The 22,239-nt window shown below is 42.0% G+C and overlaps 1 protein-coding gene across 1 annotated transcript in view; it reads right to left on the bottom strand.

Moving 5' to 3' along the window:
• LOC138657394 (catenin alpha-2-like) overlaps positions 1-22,239 on the bottom strand; it is an 805,109-nt gene that overhangs the window by 758,888 nt on the left and 23,982 nt on the right. The window lies entirely within an intron of this gene.

The following is a 22,239-nucleotide window of genomic DNA, read 5'->3' as shown; positions in this document are numbered from 1 at the left end:
AATAAACTTTAACCCCCAAAACACATTTCAACATCATCGCAGTCCTGCCTTAAAAGGAGCAGCTAACATCGTTTTAGTGGTTGATCCATTAACACAGGTGTGGGTGTTGATGAGGACAGGGCTGGCGATCAATCAGTCATGATTAAGTAAGAATGACATCACTGGACACTTTAAAAGGAGGCTGGTGCTTGGTATCATTGTTTCTCTTCAGTTAACCATGGTTATCTCTAAAGAAACACGTGCAGCCATCATTGCACTGCACAAAAATGGCCTAACAGGGAAGAGTATCGCAGCTACAAAGATTGCACCTCAGTCAACAATCTATCGCATCATCAAGAACTTCAAGTAGAGAGCTTCCATTGTTGTCAAAATGGCTCCAAGGTGCTCAAGAAAGACCAGCAAGCGCCAGGACCGTATCTTAAAACTGTTTCAGCTGCTGGATCGGACTACCAGCAGTGCCGAGTTTGCTCAGGAATGGCAGCAGGCTGGTGTGAGTGCTTCTGCACGCACTGTGAGGCGGAGACTCTTTGAGCAAGGCCTGGTTTCAAGGAGGGCAGCAAAGAAGCCACTTCTCTCGAGAAAAAAACATCAGGCACCGACTGATATTCTGCAAAAGGTACAGGGAGTGGACTGCTGAGGACTGGGGCAAAGTCATTTTCTCTGATGAATCCCCTTTTCGATTGTTTGGGACATCTGGAAAACAGCTTATTCTGAGAAGAAGAGGTGAGCGCTCCCACCAGTCTTGTCTCATGCCAACTGTAAAGCATCCTGAAACCATTCATGTGTGGGGTTGCTTCTCAGCCAAGGGAATCGGCCTAAAAACATAGCCATGAATAAAGAATGGTGCCAGAATGTCCTCCAAGAGCAACTTCTCCCAACCGTCCAAGAGCAGTTTGGTGCCCAATAATGCCTTTTCCAGCATGATGGAGCACCTTGCCATAAAGCAAAGGTGATAACTAAATGGCTCATGGAACAAAACATAGAGATTTTGGGTCCATGGCCTGGAAACTCCCCAGATCTTAATCCCATTGAGAACTTGTGGTCAATCATGAAGAGACTGGTGGACAAACAAAAACCAACAAATTCTGGCAAAATGCAAGTATTGATTATGCAAGAATGGACTGCTATCAGTCAGGATTTGGTCCAGAAGTTGATTGAGAGCATGCCAGGAAGAATTGCAGAGGTCTTGAAGAAGAAGGGTCAACACTGCAAATATTGACTTGCTGCATTAACTCATTCTAACTGTCAATATAACCTATTGGTACTCATAATATGATTGCAATTATATTTCTGTATGTGATATAAACATCAGACAAACACTAATAAAAACCAGAGGGCAGCAGATCATGTGAAAATATAATTTTGGTGTCATTCTCAAAACTTTTGGCCATGACTGTACACAGGAGCAGAGGAGAGGCTATCCCGGTAATGCATTACGATGTGCGGAGAGGGAATTTAGTGATAACCTGCGTCCCACACATTTACGCCCGGTAAATAAATGATAATGTGGGACATAAAGGGCTCAGCTCCGAAGAGATATTATGAGAAGTGGTAGATTAGATATATAGACTGTGCGTGTATCAAGAGCGGGGGCATACATTATTTACACCGGCGTGCTCCTGTACAGAGAACTTACATGGAGGTGCAGGGAATATTCTGTGATAGAAACCAAGCATCGAGCCAAGAGAGAAAAGCCGATTACTCAACTAGGACGGGATTAATATGGGAGGAGGCAGGTCAGGATCTGTGCGATACCCCACCGAGTATCCGGGCTTTGTGTCGGCGCCGCTAATCTCAGCACACGAGCAAGGGACCAGGAGATGTCAGTTGTATTATTAATTATCTGCTGCACTCAATCATAAAGGAAATGGTTGGAAAAATGTGAAGACTTTAACATAAAAGACTGTACAACAAATATTATACTATTCATGCGCTAGCCTATAAGTAACTGTAGAAACATTGTAGATGGCTGAAATAATGGCAGAGATAACCAGCAAGGGAGGACAGTGCATCTGACTGGATGCTTTATCTCCACGGGGAAGATAGAGTGAGTGCAGCTCTGGGGTATAATACAGGATGTAAGTAGAGATGGGCGGACATTTGGATTCAGATGTTTGGGTTCAGGTACCAGAACAGTACTCGAACCCAAACCCGGACCCCATTCACTTGAATGGGGGACCCAAACATCTAGTGTTGCATGACAGTGTGGCCAACATCGCTTCTGATCGGCAGTCAAACCATCCCCGCCGGTCAGAGAGCCTCAGTTCCCACACTGTGAAAAGAGCGTGAGCGCTCAGCTGTGATCGGAGGTATAAAGTTCACCTCCGGTAACTGGTATCAGCTGATGGGACTACTGCTCCAATCATCCGACACCTGCTGCCTCTTATAATACTGAGAGCAGGAGCGGCTGATGAGAGTATACATTAGCTGGCTCTTGCACTGCACATAAATAATTTTAAAAAATAATCCAACGTGGGTTCCTCAGTATTTTTGTAACCAGACAAGCAAAACTCAAAGCTGGGGGCTGCAACCCTCAGCTGTCAGCTTCAGCAAGGTTAGTTATCAAGAATAGAGGGGTTCCCACGCTGTATTTTTTAATTATTTTAATATTTATGGGTCCTCCCCATTTCTTGTATTCTCAGGCTGTTAAGAGGCCATGGATATTGCCCCCCCCATCCTAAAAATAGCAGCCCACAGCTGCTCAGAAAAGGCACATCTATATTAAGGTACCGTCACACTAAGCGACGCTGCAGCGATACCGACAACGATCCGGATCGCTGCAGCGTCGCTGTTTGGTCGCTGGAGAGCTGTCACACAGACAGCTCTCCAGCGACCAACGATGCCGGTAACCAGGGTAAACATCGGGTTACTAAGAGCAGGGCCGCGCTTAGTAACCCGATGTTTACCCTGGTTACCATCGTTAAAGTAAAAAAAACAACCACTACATACTTACCTACCGCTGTCTGTCCCCGGCGCTGTGCTTCTCTGCTCTGGCTGTGAGCGCCGGGCAGCCGGAAAGCAGAGCGGTGACGCGGCCCTGCGCTTAGTAACCCGATGTTTACCCTGGTTCCCAGCGAAGACATCGCTGAATCGGCGTCACACACGCCGATTCAGCGATGTCAGCGGGAGATCCAGCGACGAAATAAAGTTCTGGCCTTTCTTCCCCGACCAGCGATATCACAGCAGGATCCTGATCGCTGCTGCCTGTCACACTGGACGATATCGCTATCCAGGACGCTGCAACGTCACGGATCGCTAGCGATATCGTCTAGTGTGACGGTACCTTTAGATGCGCTCATGCTGTCTTTTGACAGTGTGGGAACCACGGCTCTCTGACCGGCTGGGTCGATCAGAAGCGGTGTTTGCCACGCTGTCATGCACATGACAGCGTGACAAACGCCCGGTATTCTGGCAGCCAAACTCAAACAGTGACACGAACTTCCTGAAGAAGTCCGTGTTCGTTGTCCATGCCCGAACAGTAGGTGTTCAGTACGGATGCTGAACTTTTCTTTTCTGGTCCGCCCATCTCTAGATGTAAGTAATATAACGTATGTACATCAGCAGAATAGTGAATGCAGCTCTGGAGTATAATATAGGATGTAACTCAGGATCAGTAATGTAATGTATGTACACAGTGACTGCACCAGCAGAATAGTGAGTGCAGCTCTGGGGTATAATACAGGATGTAACTCAGGATCAGTAATGTAATGTATGTACACAGTGACTGCACCAGCAGAATAGTGTGTGCAGCTCTGGAGTATAATACAGGATGTAACTCAGGATCAGTAATGTAATGTATGTACACAGTGACTGCACCAGCAGAATAGTGAGTGCAGCTCTGGGGTGTAATACAGGATATAACTCAGGATCAGTAATGTAATGTATGTGCACAGTGACTGCACCAGCAGAATAGTGAGTGCAGCTCTGGGGTTTAATACAGGAGGTAACTCAGGATCAGTAATGTAATGTATGTACACAGTGACTGCACCAGCAGAATAGTGAGTGCAGCTTTGGAGTATAAGGGTATATTTCCACGGTCAGGAATGGCTCAGTATTTGCTCAGGATTTGACTCAGGTAAAACCTGCATCTGAGGTCACTGGCAGGTTACCTGCGTTTCTGATGCATTTTTTACATGGGTTTTTTCATTGCATGCGTTTTTTTGGTCACTTGAAATAAAGCTTATTGAAAGTTGGCTTGTGAGAAGGAAAAAAAAGTGATTTCCTGTTTGCAGATAGGGTACATGCACACAGTCAGTAAACGCTGCAGGTTGGACGCTGCGTACATCTGCAGTGTCCAACCCACATCGTCTAGATGTTACAGCATAGTGGATGGGTTTTCATGAAATCCCATCTCCACTATGCATTCAAAGATGCAGGCGGCAGACCTGCGTAAACGGTCATGCGGCGCTTCTTTTCAGACCGCAGCATGCCTGTTTATGATACGGAGACGCTCAGTCCCCGCAGTGTAAATTTCCCATAAACTATTATTACATGCGGTGAAACCGCATCTATTTATTAGTCACATGCATAATAACTGCGGGAATGCATCTTATTACGTATGTATGCTAATTTACATACTGTATATACTCGAGTATAAGCCGACCCTCCCTAATTTTGCCACAAAAAACTGGGAAAACTTATTGACTCAAGTGTAAGCCTAGGGTGGAAAATGCAGCAGCTACTGGTGAATTTCAAAAATAAAAATAGATGCTCCATACCGTTCATTCTTGCCCAATAGCTGTGCCATATAGTGCTCTGCACCGTTCATTATGGCCCCATAGCTGTGCTATATAGTGCTCTGCACCGTTCATTATTGCCCCATAGATGTACCATAGAAAGGTGTGCCATATAGTGCTCTGCACAGTTCATTATTGTCCCATAGCTGTGCCATATAGTGCTCTGCACCATTCATTCTTGTCCCATAGCTGTGCCATATAGTGCTCTGCACCGTTCATTATTGCCCCATAGATGTATTATAGAAAGCAGTGCCATTCCTGCTGCTGCTGCAATAAAAAAAAAATGCCATACTCACCTCTCTTGCTTGCAGCTCCTTGGCGTCCCGTCTCGGCATCTCTCCGCACCTGCTCCCGGAGTCCTGCTCCTTCCCCCGGACAGCTGGTCTTCGGTGCCGCAGGCTCTTCCTCTGTCAGCGGTCACCGTTACCACTCATTAGAGAAATGAATATGCGGCTCCACCCCTATGGGAGTGAAGTCCATATTCATTACTTTAATGAGTGGTCCCACGTGACCGCTGAACAGGGGAAGAGCTGCGGCACCCGGAGACCGTGGGACTGCAGGGACAGCGCCAGGAGCCCCGGAAGCAGGTAAGTATGCCTCAGCGCCCTCTCCCCCTCACCCGCCGACCCTGCCGCCCACCGTGACTCGAGTATAAGCCGAGAGGCGCACTTTCAGCCCAAAAATTTGGGCTAAAAATCTCGGGTTACAATCGAGTATATACGGTATGTTGGATCTTGTGTCACATCATGAAGTACATGACGGTCCGGTGTCATACTTGCGAGTGTGATGCGAGATACTTGCATGAGTGTCTCGCATCAACACCTGTTGCTGTCGGCAGCACTCGGGTCGATGTGTGCGGCTGCATAGAGATACAAGCACCCGCACACTCCGGTCCCGAATTCCGGGTGTTGATGCTAGAGACTTGCGCGAGTTTCCTGCATCATTCTCGCAAGTGTGACAACGGCCACACAGGAATATGTAATGCCCTTTCCTTATATATATATATATATATATATATATGTAATATATATATATATATATATATATATATATGTATATATATATATATATATATATATATATATATATATATATATATGAGGAAATATACAAGCATACAGTCCGAAGGGTAGTACAAGGGTAGAGCACAGATACATTTCAATTACCGTGCTATGTAGCATGTGACAACAGAGAGGCGCTGATGAATCACAGGTACAAATCTTTATTTCGTAGTTCTCTGTCCTGGTCAGCTAACAGGCCTCCTACCAGTAGAAAAACTAAGTCCAAAATGAGGACTAATGCCTATTATCCCCTAGGCTGTTCCCTCCCACATGCTGCACCAACCCCTGGGCTGTGCAGCCTCTCTCCTCCCATATGAGTGCATGGTTTTCTGGCCAGAACAATGGATGCAGAAAACCTTCCGACCTGAAATGGGACGGCCACGGCGCCACTGGGGTCTGCTGGATTTTATCTGTGCAGGGAGACCAAATACGGCTACCGTTTTTAATTCCCAGTAGCTATGCTTTATAACTCAATAACGCAGAGTTCTAGAGGTGGCTGCATGGTATGGGCTTGTAGAGAAAAGAATGCAGATTCCGATTATGGGCTCGGCTAGGTTCAGAGATATTGCATTATTTTGTTATAGGTCATTTTCTAGATTCAATATCTCAGAGCCTTTTGCTGGGATCTTTGGTGCCAATATTTTTGCATCCAACAAAGGAAGTTAGTTGGCTGGTATCTGCACAATAGTTCACACCCCTGTGATAAATGTTGGATTTGGTGCTGGGGGACACAGGGTCTATGCCTGTTGGTCCCCCCTTTGGAGAGCTAATGAGGTCCCATTGTTTGAGGTGTATTTGACTTCCCTTTTGACCTGGGGAGAATGCCAAAGGGTAGGGCTGAGTTTGTTGCAAGTATTTTGGGGCCAAACTGTATCTGATAGGGAAGTCCATCAGGTATCAAAATAATATCAATTAGATATAATTTTCCCATATCTCATACCATCTATTCTTGATAACCAGCTATGATAAAGGTGACAGCTGATGGTTGCAGCTCTGTTAAGTTTGCAGTGCTGGTTATCAAAAATTGAAGTGACCTCACGTCACTTTTTAAAAAAATTATTATTATTTATTTATTATAACGCAGGCATCGGCAGTTGAATACTCCCATTAGCCTCACCTGCTTTTGCTGTTATTAGAGGCTGCAGGCGTCAGCTGATGGGAATAGTACTGTCTCACCATCTGACGCCTCTATGACCGTAGGTAAACTTTTTACCGCTGGTCACAGCTGCTGGCGCTCTGACCGATGGTAATAATCTTACCGCCAATCAGAGCCATCAGTGTTTCTCCCCCATGTCATGCAGATTACAGCGTGCGAAAAGCTAGGGGGCAAAGTTTACATTTCCAAACTTTTACCCCATTAAAGGTGAAGAACCATGATAGTCTCCAGCTTTCCACTGTGCTCGAGCATTGATGCGTCATTGACATCACAGGCGCTATGAATTCATTTTCTTCCTTTTAGTTACAATGAAACTTGTAAAAACTTCCCAGAAGTAGGGAATCTCTGATTTTTTTTTCTGCCAGACTTTCTGTCTTCCCCTCGCATCAATATGAACAGTAATATATTTAATACGGTGGAATCCCGGAGGAGGAGAGATTAGTCATGGCAGCACGAGGTGACTTTAATGGATTTGTTGCCGGTGAGTGACACGGTGACCTTCAGCCACTCTGTCGTTGTCACTTTGCGCTTGTAGAGGCCGACAACGCCAATGTTTATCTAAAAACAACGACTTCTTAAGGGACTGGAAGAAGGATGAAAATAAGTTTCTTTCTTAAGCCAATGCAAATGAGAAAAGAAATCCGAGCTACTTTCTCCCTACGGACATCAATATACTATCAGCACATTCTATCAAGAATAAGGGATTTGATGAATCCCGAGCAACAACAGAAAACGCGACGAAAGAAAATGGCAATAACTGTCTGAGGAAAAATGAGACGGAATGACAGCTAAGAGGTAAAAAATCTCCTCGTTATCATAAGTGATCGATGGGATCTAAAGGAACCTAAGAGCAGGAGGCAGAAACACCACAGTGTCAATAAGCATCATGATCAACAGTTCCAGGATTTGTCCCAGACAATATCCAACAAGAGCAGGGACAGGAATAAGGGGTCACACTCTCATCAGTATTGTGACACCTTTGGAGAAAAGTAGAGGGTGTGCATCATGTTGTGAATTCAGCTTTTGGGCTCCCTACGGTGGTTGTAGAGGGTAATGCAGTTGTGCCTGGACCACAGGAGTGGACAGGTGTATCTACTAATTGCAAAACTGACTGGGGTATATAGCTTTGCTGGATCCTTTAGTCCAGTGCCAGTTGTCCATTGTTCTTGAAGGATTCACTTCCCTGTTGGTCTCTCCAGTTTGCTGTGTTTTTCTACAAAGATAAGTCCTGGCTTTGTTTTTGCTGTCCACCTGCAGTGGACCTTATAGTTTTGTGCATTTTCATGTTTTTGTCTTGTCCAGCTTGGTCTGTGAAGGATTTTTTGCAGCCAAGCTGTGTCTCTGGAGATGCAGATATACCCCCCATGTCTTTAGTCAGATGTGGTGATCCATATTTTCTGTGGTGCATATTTTCTAGTGTTTTTATACTGACCGCATAGTACTCTGTTCTATTCTTTCTTTTTAGCTAGTATGGCCTCCTATGCTAAATTCTGATTTCATTTCTATGTATGTTATTTCCCTCTCCTCTCACAGTCAATATTTGTGGGGGGCTATCTATCCTTTGGGGATTTTCTCTGAGGCAAGATAGGTTTCCTGTTTCTGTCTTTAGGGGTAGTTAGATCTTAGGCTGTGCCGAGGGGTCTAGGGAGTGTTAGGTACCCCCCTCGGCTACTTTTAGTTGCGCTGCTAGGTTCAGGGTTTGCGGTCAGTACAGGGACCACCTTCTCCAGAGTACGTCTCATGCTGCTCCAAGGCCACCAGATCATAACAGCATCATACCTGACCAACAGTCCTTCATTACGGGGCTCACGGCTACATTTTAGAATGAATAATTTTTCAGTGCTGTAGACCCCCACAGATTCATTGCCTGGGATCAGTCCTTAAAAGCAACATGGGAAAGGGTTTTTTGTTTTTTATTAGAATACTGTACAACACCTGGAGAAGTCCATGTTCGGGCTCCATGCCCGAACAGCAGGATTTCGGGTTTGCCTATAACTAGGTTGGTGCCGTTTTCCAGCAGTTGGAACTGGGGCTTTAGTCATGGTCGAGGGAATTATGAACATTTCAAAATATCAGTCAATTTTGCAACAAAACTTTTCAGTCTCCTAAAAAAGCAGAAGATGAAGAAACATTTTACCTTTCAGCATGACAACAACCATAAGCGACTGACCTCCAAATCACCAAAAAATGGCTTTGTCAGAAGATTAAAGTTTTGGAATGCCCCCCCCCCTCCCATCTAGAGCAGAGACCTAAATCCAATTGATAATGTGTTGGGGATCTGTAGAGGGCGCTCCTCACAGGAGATGAACTTGCGATTCTCGATGAGCCGTGCTGACAGACTCTGACCCCAAAAAACTAAATTCTGTCGTAAATTCAAAGGAGGCTTCAAAGAAGTGTTAGCTTTTGCAGATTTATGCAACCACATTATTTTGTTTATTATTATTTTTCCTATCGAAAATATTTCAGTTCTTTTTTTATTGAAATCATGAAGTTTGCATCCATAACTATAAAAAATTCTAAAATCTGTAACAAAACTTGACTTTTAAACATAATACTATCTAAAAAAAATACACAGAAAACACTGAGCAAACAAGTACTCTAAAATCCCTCTAAACAGCCAGAATCCCAGCAGGAAGCACCGACTTTCTGACGAAAAAAGCCTTGCAGAATGTAGGTCAGTAATTAAACGGAAGACTAAATGCTGTATTAATAGGATAGAGATGGATGTAAAGGTTATAGCGACAGCGTAGCTGAAGACGTTGACAATTCCATTGTGCTGCCACGTCTACAAATGGACCACAGTCACCATTGTGTCACATTGAATAGCGGATATGTTGGAGAACATAAAAGCAAGGGGCAGCTGCGTGAAATCCTTTCGTCTGGCAAATAGTGAAATCTTGATTCTGAAGAAGTTTCTTTGGATTTGACTTTTTCTTTTTTTTTTCTGTAAATTTTACATTATTAGGAGCAGTAGAAGAATGTTGCCTGCAAATATGAAAATCTATGAGAGGTCGAAAGAGAATGAACATTCATGAACTTCTCTGAAGAGAAAACCTGGATGCTGGAATACGAATATACATTACTTGTAGGATTTGTTGGCACCCTGGGGGTCTCAGAGAGTGTGACCACTACCATACCCATGCTGAGTGGGGCCCACCAATGCCAGCAGCTATTTCGACTGGATGTCCATATGAAAACACACAGCTGAATTGCATTGCGGTGCAGAGACCTACCAGGTCCCTACACTGCAATACAGGCTGTCGGCCAATCAGATGCCGGAATCTGAAGTCGGCATGCAAGATACTGTGATGTCATTCGCTGACTGCCTCCTGCACATTGAAGTGAGCTGCTATATTCTGCACCGACTATGGAGGAGGATGCTGCACGTTGTGGGAGCATGGGAAGGTGAGGAGAATCGTTTGGGATTTTTTTACACTTGTTGTAGATGAGACACAGAACAGGGACATTATTACTGGAAGGGGCCCAGGATGGGAACCATTATCCCCAGATGAGAAAGATATATTATTGGGAGGCACTCAAGATGAGGGACATATATTACTGGAAGGGGCCCAGGATGGAACACATTATTCCAAGACGTGGGACATATGTTACTGGTAGGGGCACAGGATGGTGGTTATTATACCAGGATGGCGAACATATATTACTGGGAGGATTCGAAGATCAGAGATATTGAACCAGGAAGGGGCTCAGGATGAAGGTAACTATACCAGGAAAGGGAGTCATTAAACCAGGAAGGTGCTCAGGATGGAGACATTATGCCAGAATATTATGCAAGGAAGGGGCCCAGGATGGTTGACATTATTACAGTGTACAATTATATATTGGTGATAACGAGGTTTACCAGCTGTACATATATAATTATATACAGGAGATGCCCAGGTTATACCAGCTGTACATATAGAATTATACACTCGAGATAAGGAGGTTGTACCAGCTGTTCATATATTGAGGTTATACTAGCTGTACATTAGGAGCAGGCAGACTAGGCAGCTGCCTAGGGCCTCTGCTCCTCCAGGGACCCGCAGCCAGCGGCACAACGCAAGGCCGCTATTGGGCCTGTGAGTAAGAGGGGCACCCTAGCTTTCCCTGTTCCCAAGATTACTTCTGATGGTGAAGGTACCAGGGCCATGTACCTTTCCTTAGCTCCTGAATCGGCCCTCAGTCTATATCCTTCACCAACCAAGGGAAGAGGGGAGTAGTAGTGTACCGTAATACACCAAGCAGACTAACAAGGTAATACCAAAAGGGATAAAGGAAAATACCAAACATACAAATATACTCACACAAACAACAAAGGAATATACTGGAGAGTGGAGGATGGGGTAAAACCAATGTAGGAGAAGGAGGGGAATTATCACAGACTCAAAACTTAGAAACCGTCTCAGTTAAATCCACCAAACAACTTCTCAAATAACAACCACAAACTATCATCTAATCTTGCAGCATAAGCTAGCTCTGACAATGAGTGCTATCCAGGACCCAGATTATATTCAAGAGGGGATTGGCTAACAGTGAACAGCTAAGAGCCTTAATGCAGGAAAGCTTCCAGGAGCTCTCAACTGAGCATATTAACCAGTGCACTGCTCAAAGAAACCTTCACCATTTAATATGAAGGTGAAGTACTTCGAGTCAGTGCAGGACTAGGAGAAATCAGACTATGCGGTCTTCTGGCTCCCCTCTGTGGCAGTAATCCCATGACACTGTAACCTCCTCTCTGTTGCAGTAAACCGGTGACACTGTAAATATATAAGTATATACAGAAGATACCAGGATTATATCAGCTGTTCATATTGTAGGAGTCCCTGCTCTCGGGTAGCAGCTTGAATACACATGGCACAGGGTTTTTCATTAAACAGAATGTAGTTTAATGTCTATCCTAAAATTATCAGCTCCAAAACCGAAACAATCTTCCTTCAGTATCAAAGGATAATATAAACAGTCCTATTCTTCGGGTACAATGAAACAACATAAATGTAGCATACAAAGGAAAGGGGTGGTTCTCCAGCAAAGACAAATCCAAATAAAAGTAAAAAAAACCCTTCTTTATTAAAGTAGGAAAAAATGCACTGGTCACCATGAAAGTCCACAATACATAACCGATGCATCATCATACCATGATTACGGCTTCTAGCTGAAATGCGTCAGTTATGCATTGTGGACTTTCAGGTTGACCAGTGCATTTTTCATATTTTACTACATTAATAAAGAACCACCCTCTTTCTTTTGTATGCTGCCATCACATCAACGATAAGGATGGCTCAGTGCGATGATCCCTGTCTAACCAGAGTGCATCTGAATGTGGTGAGCTGACTTTCCTTGTCCATAAACAGAGCAGCCTCACCAATTTCGATATTCCCAGCAGCAGCTCACATTTGTATGAAATGTGTTCACCAAATAAACACCTCTTTGTTTCGCTCCTTTAGACCTATAACCAGCAGCTCTGCTTTCTCCTGTCTGCTTACCCAACTGCTATTAATAGGCCTGCAAACTCCAGACTGCGTCATTGGATCGACTTTTCCCAACCAGGTTCTTGTGTTTACTCAAAAACTCTCTCAGAAATCTAGTGTTACTGCTATAGCTTACATTACCGACACATATCTACCATATAAGAACTTACCTACTGTTTTCCTACAATATATGATCATATACAAAAGATACCTAGGTTATATTAGCTGAACATGTGTAATTTATACATATCCAGGTTATAGCAGCTGTACATATATAATTATATACAGGAGATGCCCAGGTTATACCATCTGCACATATATAATTATATACAGGAGATGCCCAGGTTATACCAGCTTTACATATATAATTATATACAGGAGATGCTCAGGTTATACCAGCTGTACATATATAATTATATACAGGAGATGCCCAGGTTATACCAGCTGTACATATATAATTATATACAGGAGATGCCCAGATTATACCAGCTGTACCTATATAATTATATACAGGAGATGCCCAGATTATACCAGCTGTACATATATAATTATATACAGGAGATACCCAGGTTGTACCAGCTGTACATATATAATGATATACAGAGGATGCCCAGATTATACCAGTTGTACATATATTATTATATACAGGAGATGCCCAGGTTATACCAGCTGTACATATATAATTATATACAGAAGATGCCCAGGTTATACCAGCTATACATATATAATTATATACAGGAGATGCCCAGGTTATACCAGCTGTACATATATAATTATATACAGGAGATGCCCTGGTTATTCCAGCTGTACATATATAATTATATACAGGAGATGCCCAGGTTATAACAGCTGTAAATATATAATTATATACAGGAGATGCCCAGGTTATAACAGCTGTAAATATATAATTATATACAGGAGATGCCCAGGTTATAGCGACTGTACATATAGAATTATATACAGGAGATACCCAGATTATACCAGCTGTACAAATATAATTATGCACAGAGAACACCCAGGTTATACCAGCTGTACATATATAATTATATACAGGAGATGCCCAAATTATACCAGCTGTACATATACAATTATGCACAGAGAACACCCAGGTTATACCGGCTGTACATATATAATTATATACAGGAGATACCCAGATTATACCAGCTGTACAAATATAATTATATACAGGAGATGCCCAGATTATACCGGCTGTACATATATAATTATATACAGGAGATACCCAGATTATACCAGCTGTACATATATAATTATATACAGGAGATGCCCAGGTTATACCAGCTATACATATATAATTATATACAGGAGATGCCCAGGTTATACCAGCTGTATATATATAATTATATACAGGAGATGCCCAGGTTATACCAGCTGTACATATATAATTATATACAGGAGATGCTCAGGTTATACCAGCTGTACATATATAATTATATACAGGAGATGTCCAGATTATACTATCTGCACATATATAATTATATACAGGAGATGCCTCGGTTATACCAGCTGTACATATATAATTATATACAGGAGATGCTCAGGTTATACCAGCTGTACATATATAATTATATACAGGAGATGCCCAGGTTATACCAGCTGTACATATATAATTATATACAGGAGATGCCCAGGTTATAACAGCTGTACATATATAATTATATACAGGAGATGCCCAGGTTATACCGGCTGTAGATATAGAATTATATACAGGAGATACCCAGATTATACCAGCTGTAGAAATATAATTATGCACAGAGAACACCCAGGTTATACCAGCTGTACCTATATAATTATATACAGGAGATGCCCAGGTTATACCAGCTGTACCTATATAATTATATACAGGAGATGCCCAGGTTATACCAGCTGTACATATAGAATTATATACAGGAGATGCCCAGATTATACCAGCTGTACATATATAATTATATACAGGAGATGCCCAGGTTATACCAGCTGTATATATATAATTATATACAGGAGATGCCCAGGTTATACCGGCTGTACATATATAATTATATACAGGAGATGCTCAGGTTATACCAGCTGTACATATATAATTATATACAGGAGATGCCCAGGTTATACCAGCTGTACATATATAATTATATACAGGAGATGCCCAGGTTATAACAGCTGTACATATATAATTATATACAGGAGATGCCCAGGTTATACCGGCTGTACATATAGAATTATATACAGGAGATACCCAGATTATACCAGCTGTAGAAATATAATTATGCACAGAGAACACCCAGGTTATACCAGCTGTACCTATATAATTATATACAGGAGATGCCCAGGTTATACCAGCTGTACCTATATAATTATATACAGGAGATGCCCAGGTTACACCAGCTGTACATATAGAATTATATACAGGAGATGCCCAGATTATACCAGCTGTACATATATAATTATATACAGGAGATGCCCAGGTTATACCAGCTGTATATATATAATTATATACAGGAGATGCCCAGGTTATACCGGCTGTACATATATAATTATATACAGGAGATGCTCAGGTTATACCAGCTGTACATATATAATTATATACAGGAGATGCCCAGGTTATACCAGCTGTACATATATAATTATATACAGGAGATGCCCAGGTTATAACAGCTGTACATATATAATTATATACAGGAGATGCCCAGGTTATACCGGCTGTACATATAGAATTATATACAGGAGATACCCAGATTATACCAGCTGTAGAAATATAATTATGCACAGAGAACACCCAGGTTATACCAGCTGTACCTATATAATTATATACAGGAGATGCCCAGGTTATACCAGCTGTACCTATATAATTATATACAGGAGATGCCCAGGTTATACCAGCTGTACATATAGAATTATATACAGGAGATGCCCAGATTATACCAGCTGTACATATATAATTATTCCTAGGTTATATCAGCACAGCCCACATCACTATAGCAGTATGTAGAAGAAGATGTATCAGTAATGTCAGCGTGGAGTCGCTGGATATGGAGATCTTGTGTTGTGTCCTGCCGGACCTTCAGACACGCTGACCTTGGATCGTTTGGTCAGTGATGGATCCCAGTTGCATCTGATTGGCCAGCTTGGGTTCCATGTAAATGTTGTAGTCTTGCAGGTTTCATTACACCCGCTGGCATTTACTTCACATGGTAGAACGAAAAAAGTGAATATTTGCGAAAAGCCAGCGCCACAGACAGATTATTGTGGATGTCTGGATGCGGCTATTTACTGTAGGCAACGAGGGGAAGGAAATTGCGAATGCTACGATCATTGGGCTCCTGGGTAGACATTATCCACAAGCCAACTGCTCGGAGGGAACCGTAAATCAAAGCTTATTTCACTGTAAATGAATTAAAAATACCGGGAGTGTACATGATGTGTGCGATGGAAAACTCACTGCGCCGCACTGTCACGTCCTACAGAGGAGTCCTGATGAGAGTGTAGTGAAAAGTCCTATTGATTAAGGAAATGGTGACACCCACTTGTCTATTTCTACAGATGAGACCACCCTTATCTTTTCATGAACTAACCATACTTTCAGGTAACTTTTCAGAATAGGACACAGAGGGATTCCTGCATTTTATTCCAGAGCACACAGTCAGAAACAATAACAAGAGCATGGCAGATCTCCTACTGCAGTACTGAGCAGCGTAGCTGTTAATCCAGCTTTGGGCTCAGCACGATCTTTCTGTGTCTTCCTCTACATTTTTCTCTTTCAGTTCCTCATTTTGCTCTCCATAGAGTATAACACGAGGTGAAACCTGACTCTTCGCTCTGCTGGCAGTTTGTCTTGTCTTGAACAAAAAAGACTTGCACTGTCTTTTCAGAGTGAATTATGAAATCTGAGTGCAGGAAGAGGAAAAAAAAAAGTAGCGTACAAGTGGAGAAAGTAATTTTTTTCTCTTAAGACACATTCCATTATAAAGTTTTGTATATTAAACTTTACCAGGGGCATATCCGGAACTACAGTAGGTGCAGGGGTTGCATACGCACAAAGGCCCCGGGGTATAGGGGGGTCCAAAAAGTCCCTGTGGTCTATATAAAAGAACAATGCTTTTAAAGGCTTACAATAATTGGGGCCCAGTTGCAACTTTTACATTAGGGCCCATGAGTATCAATTACACCTGTTCTTTTGATTTATTTAAAGTTGGTTGAATGTACAGCTCCCATTTAAGTACTGCAATCTCCTTTAATAAAAATTCTCTCCCAAGTGTGCTATAAAAATAGTGGCCACAATGGTGGCGGGTTAGTTACTGACTAGCTGGAGCGGTCGCACACTGACCAAGGTGTAAGAAATCAGGGTCTCTGCCCCTACATCATGCTGCTCTCAGATTCCAAAGCAAAAACCTGTTGAGAGATTCCCTTTCAGTCTACAAAAAAAACATCATATAGGATGGGATATAAAAAAAAGAATGGTTGCTTTCTACCAAAGACAGTTGCACATTTGCCCTCAAGTTGTGTCCGTCCCTATAACTTACCACATTTCCTTTAATTTTTTTTTCGTTCCCAAAAAAGATGCAATCTGTATGACGTTGTTTCTGGGAAAAAAAAAAAGTTTTATCCTGTAAACCCCCTTTAAATCCTATCTCCACTGTTCATGATGAACTTTCCGTGACTTTAAAATCAATAAGTTTATTGATCTTTTACTAACTTTTACTTACACCCGGTGGTCGTGACTCAGACTATTTCACCCCCGTTTCGCCCCAGTCAGAATAAAACAAAAAAATAAAAAATACACATATTTGGTATCACCGCGTTCAAAATCATCGCCCTATCTATCAATATAAAAAAGTTGAAACGCCAGAATTACCTTTTTTTGGATCCCAAAACACTGCATTAAAAATCAATAACAGGCGATCAAAAGATCGCATCTACACCAAAATTATATCATTAAAAACGTCAGTGCGCAAAAAATAAGCCCTCACCCAACCCCAGATTCTGAAAAGTAGAGACACTACAGGTCTCAAAATATGACACAATTTTTTTTAACAAACTTTGGATTTTTTTTTACCGCCTCAATAAAAAAAAAAAACATCCATGTTTGGTATCTACGAACTCATAATGACCTGGAGAATCATAATGGCAGGTCAGTTTTAGCACTTGAGGAACATGGTAATAATACTAATAAAGAAAAAAAGCCAATTGTGGAATTGCACTTTTTTGTCAATTTCACTGCACTTGAATTTTTTTCGCATTTTCAGGACACGATATAGTAAAACCAATGGTGTTGTTCAAAACTACAACTCGTCCCGCAAAAAACAAGCCCTCACATGGTCATACTGATGGAAAATAAAAAAAGTTATGGCTCTGGGAAAAAGGGGAGCGAAAAACAGAAATGCAAAAAAATGTGAAATGGGCTGCGGCGTGAAGAGGTTAGACAAATTGTCTCCCTCCATTTCAAGAAGATCAAACTTCGACTTCCCTATTACCGAAGGTTGTAGAACACGTCTTGGTGTATGTAAATTTTGGAAAAATTAGGAAGCGTTTTCTTACTCTTCATGGTTTGCGATATTCATTTACCATGGTCAATCCAAGAACACAACTTTTATAAGCAAATATAAGAACCGGATGAATGGGTCGAATGAATATCGGTACAACTACAGCAACGGCATTCACAACGGAATATCGATCTGAGCTCCCAAGCGAGCAACTGAACCCCAACCTCCGACACAGTGCAGAAGGCGCCCGGTGGGAAATAATGACTAGAAAGACCAAGATGAAGACACCCGAGAGCTCATCAATGCCTCCTTGGCTCTCTGGTTTCATGAAGATCCTCAAGTCTTTTATTCTCCAATCTCCATAACGCCTAGAACATTTTGTTCAGATACAGATTCGGTGACTAAGTCTGTGTTTTACATAGTATACAAGATGTTAGGCTTCCATAAGATTTAATTAGTTTTTTATTTTTTACAATTTATAAACATCCTTTTATCTAAACTTTCCACTATTTTCATCAGAATGCGACCTGAAATCCAACAAGTGTCCACACTTCATCTGAGCAATGTCTATGGGTCGGAATTTGGAGAGTCGGCGATGTACCATGGCACTTTGCTTCATGATTTCCAGCTCAGCTGTAGTGCGCAGATTAAGGTGGGTTAGCTACACTTTCCAGGAGATATTCTAGTAACTTTAGACCTTAGCACGTCAATCACGCTGGATTAAAATTTGCAATGTGTGAACATTCAAGATAATGGCCAGCCAAGGACCAATGTGGAGGTGGTGTTATAGTGTAGAAAATCCACATGAGAGGTTCCTTTCTAGAGAAGACCTATCACCTCCTAGGAAACCGTAGTAGGCAAAGTGAAATACAAACATAAAACTTTCTCAAACATTAATATTTACCTAGAAATAGTGATGCCTTTTTAGGAGAGAGAAGCGGAAGTCAACTGAGGTCAGGCTCTCTAATGTCTCGCTATCTTAACAGCTTTGTGAGGCTATCTGTATTCGAGGTGGTAGATACCAAGGAGTGTTGTTATAACTTGTGCAATATTAAAACACGGAGTGATCTAGACTGTTGTTTTCATGCTACAGGTAGTGATATATGAAGCAATGTAAGATGGATTCCTGTGTAATTTGCAGAAGCAGAAAAAATAGGAGAGGGCTAGAAGAAACAGCTACAAACACAAAACCTGTCACAGCTTCTCATCAGGATGTATATTGCAGGCTCTGTGTGTTTGTAGTAAGAAACTCAGAAAATCCCTTTAGAAGGAGCTTGTTTAACCCTTTGCAGTCATCTTTGTTCTAGCAGATAAACCCTTTAGAAGCAGCAATGTCTTCCTCTCACTAATTGACCCTTTATAAGTGTGGTGAAATGTGTATATATATATATATATATATATATATATATATATACATATATATCTATATGTGTGTAGGGACATATGTCTAGGGTTATATGTGTGACTAGTGATAAGGTAACATCTGTCCTGAAGGCAAGTCGCACCTAGGTGTTAATAGGTACTTCCTTGGGACTAGTAGAAATTGTGTCTCCATATCTCCCCAGGAGGTCTAGCTAGGGCCAAGAAGAAGCTAACATTTGGCACCTACTAGGTCTTGGAGGGGAGATGGTAATTGCGGCCTGAAGGAATCTATTCCTGAGAACCTTTCCACAAGAGAAAATAATATAAATCATTAGTAGAGCGGCCGTGCCCAATCAAACAGACCACAATTATGATATTAACCTGGGGAGGCCAGTCTAGAAACCTGACCTCAGAGCAAAGTTATAAATTTAGGCTGCAGACAGAGAATTGTGTTCACATGTGAGGGCAGCCTGAGAATCTGATGTGTTCCACCAACTCCAGTCACCCCCCCTCTCAGGGAGCAGAAAGCAAACTACCAGTTAGATGATTTCTGTAAGTTTTTCTCCTGTCTATTTTGACACTGTTTTGCATAAGTTGTATGTCTTTTTATTATCATATTTGTATACCTTTTTCTTACTGTAAGCATTGAACCTTTTGTTATTAAAGTATAAATCTTTAACAAGTTGAACCTTGAATGTTCTAAAAGAATCCATAGCCTAAAGGTGTGTGAGCCTTATGAGTGATAGACATATTTTTATTAGTATTATTATTAGTCCGGGACTCATCGCCCGTGTATTCGATGAGTGGTTGCAGCGCAAATGAGCGGGTGGGTGGCCTGGATCGGTGTGTGATTTATGCTCCTATTACAGCATAGGATAGAGGTTGAATGCTGGACTGAGAGTGGAGAGATAGATTAACCCTTGCAGGCACAACCCCAAGTCACGTGTGAGAGTAGGCACATGACGAATAAGTGACACCACGGAGAAGGGGTCCGTGACAATAAGCGTCTTCCTTTTTTTTGTTTGTGCTGCATACTACATAGTGATGCCTTATTACTTGGCTCATATACAACAATATTCTTTATGGTAGCAAATGTCCGGTTCCTGGTGGTAGGAAGAGAATACATGTTTTGCCCTATTTCCGTTTTGCTGATTTGTAGCACATTGCGATGCATTAGTGAAAAATTCACCACGTTGGTAATTTTTTAGTTTTTGACAAATTTAAGAAACAAATTGGTGAATCGATTGATCAATATTGTACTCTATGGACAACATCTTGTAAAAAATAAAGAAAAACTGACAGATACCTTGGATTCTGAATAGATCTAAGCAGAAGGCTCCATTTCCCCCCTCCCAATGTTGTATGTAAGCAGTGTCTCACCTTGGTCGGTAACTTCCAGAGAAAAGAGTTTTACATGATTTTGTTGCTATTTTGCTTGGATAAAGCTGTAAAGGCTGCAGACAATTAGCGGTTGATGATTAGCTGCAGCAGTTGCGTGACATTGTGACCGCCAGAGAACAGAGTCCATAATGCAATGTATAGCATCTATACGAGAGGTAAGTATTGAGTTTTATTTCATGTTGCATCTTTGGACTGTTAATGGGGTTGTTCTGACTGATTCACCTGTGTTAGCCATTCGGGTGGTGGGCGACCACGTGAGTGTATGTTTCCAATTTGCATACTCACAATAACGTGACAACTAGACTCACCTAGTTTCTCTCAATGGAATAGGTCACCTACTCAAGGAATAGAGTGGAATCATGACAGTGTGCACTTTACACACATTGTCACGTGATAGTGTGCGCTTTACACACTGTCAGGATTCTCCAGTCTCATAGAAGGACTCTGTAATTTAATTTCACCCTGAAAAACCTCTTTAGAAGGGATTGTCCATCTAAGAGGCTTCGAAAGAAGTGACTTTCAAAATTGGGCTTTACAAAATAAAGGAAAACAAAAAGGAATATAGTAGCGCATCATAGCTATGACTAAACAAGTGGGCTGTCCTTGTCTCCCTTGGAGTCATGCAGCCCTGGCGTTACAAGCCAGATCCAGCGGCATCCGGCGCAGTGTGGAGACAAACTCAAAGCCAGCACAACCTCACTTCCCTACTCATGCGCTGGATGCAACTGGAGCAGACTTGTAATGCCAAGACTACATGACTACGCCTGAGATCAGAACCGCCTACTTGACTACAATCTAAAAAAAAAGGGAAGGAGCAGAACCCATCTTACTCTGAAGGTGGACTTGCAAGCTTAATAAAGCACTGAAAGATTGAGAAAGGCTAAGAAGTTGAAGGTGTTGCCATCTTGACTCTTCACAGGTCGATTGTGATATTTTACAACTTTTCCTTATGTTATTAGGCCCATTTCAGTGAGTCACTTGGGATAGATGAAATTATTATTTTTGTAAGACAGGAACATCTTGAGTCGGCAGAGTGATACGGGGGTATCTTGCCTATCATATCCCTGGTTCGTGGCTTTTAAGTGCCATATTATGGCAAAAAAAAAATCTATATTTCATGATATCTCATCTTAGCTGGTTGAATGACCGCTGCTCTCACAACAACCATCTATCCAGAGATCGCTGACATACAGATGGTATATAGAAACCCAGCAGGCGCAGAGTCTCACTTACCATGCATGGCTCATTAAAGACCAGGCGGAGGCCGGTGGGACTAATAATATTACAATCATCTGTACATGTGGCATTCTCTGTCCTATCAATTCAGGCACAAGTGCCCCCCTGACAACAATATATGAAAAATTTCTAAGTGGATGCCAGAAAAAAATGACCTGTTTGCCGTTTTCACAGGGACACACGTTTCCGAATGACTACAAATAAATGAAAGCTTCCTTTTTTTCGGTCTCCGATTTCCATGAGCTTTAACAAACGGGATCATCATATCACAGAGGATGTGGGGACGTGTCGTCAAAATACATGAGCAATCAAAGAATATCACTATTCGATGGGAAGGAGAAAAAC

Source organism: Ranitomeya imitator, chromosome 1, assembly GCF_032444005.1.
Source record: "Ranitomeya imitator isolate aRanImi1 chromosome 1, aRanImi1.pri, whole genome shotgun sequence".
NCBI lineage: Eukaryota > Metazoa > Chordata > Amphibia > Anura > Dendrobatidae > Ranitomeya > Ranitomeya imitator.
The sequence above is the reverse complement of the archived record's forward strand: the minus strand, read 5'-3'. Positions and strand labels throughout refer to the sequence as shown.